Genomic DNA, 1162 nt, shown 5'->3' on the forward strand with positions numbered 1-1162 from the left:
TGCTGCTGCCCTGTGCCTGCTGCTTCATCGTCCTGCCCCACACGCCTCCTTCAAGCGGGAAGCGTCCTCTCGGGCAGGTCACACGCGCTGCCAACGTCCAGCTTCTGCAGCGGGCAGCCTCCCACACATTGGAATGCTCACAGTGGCTGCCCCGGCATTTGTATCATAGTCGTGTTGTCAAAGAGTAGCTGATTTTAGAGTTCTTTGGATCATAAACTGGAAACACTGGTGGAGGCACACAGGTGAGAGGAGGTGCCGAGGACAGGGCTCCCTTCCGGCCAGCGCCCCGCCTGTCCCTGGGCTGCCCCAGGGTCCCAGAGGAGCTTGGGCCCACAGCAAGGCCTTGCCGCTGGGAGCCATGGGTGGTGCCATCGCCGGCGTGGTTTTCCGTGAAGAGCAGAGGAAGTGGACCCTTCAGGAGAGGGAATTCTGCCCTAAACTCCCCACGTCAGGCTTTTCTTTTCTTTTTTTTTCCCTCTTGTTGTTTGGTTTGGTTTTAGAAGACTTAATTAATTAGACTGGTGTGTTCTGAACAGGTTTTTAAGTAGCAGGTTAGCTTTTGTGATGAGACGAGGGATGGCACGTGCCTCTGAAGCCGCTGTCACCGCAGGAGTACAAGAAAAAGAGCCCTGAGGCAGAGGCCTGTACTGTCTTGGTTGCCGGTGGTACCTTGTGTTGCCAGATAGCAAACAACCACCACCACCCAGCAGTTGTGGGCTTCCAAGCTGTGTGCACAGCCTCTTGGACGACGTTGTCCCCGCAGGCATCAGAGCCAGGGGACGGGGGAGTGGTGTGATTCACCTTGTTTGCTGGCTTCCTGTCCAGGCTTGCAGTGAATGCACCCCTTGAAAGTATAGGACCCAAGTTTCCTTAAAAAGTCGTTGAATTCACTAAGGAATCGTTAAAATTCCACTCACTGAGTCCCAGTTCTCCCTGCCCCAGCAAGCTCCCCAGGCTGCCCAAGAGAGATGGTGCTGCTAATGCTGGTTCCATGGTTCTTGTGTCCACACTGCTCTCCAGCAAGAAAGTGTAAGCTCTGGGCCTTGGTTGATACATTTGATGTCTAATGAAGTGCATCGTTAACCATTACTGATTTGATGTTAAGGTTTCCCTGTTGGCTAAAAGAGGTCTGTTCATACGAGTCAGCTGGTACCAGTGTGTG

The sequence above is a fragment of the Hyperoodon ampullatus genome (assembly GCF_949752795.1).
Source record: "Hyperoodon ampullatus genome assembly, chromosome: 13".
Classification (NCBI taxonomy): domain Eukaryota; kingdom Metazoa; phylum Chordata; class Mammalia; order Artiodactyla; family Ziphiidae; genus Hyperoodon; species Hyperoodon ampullatus.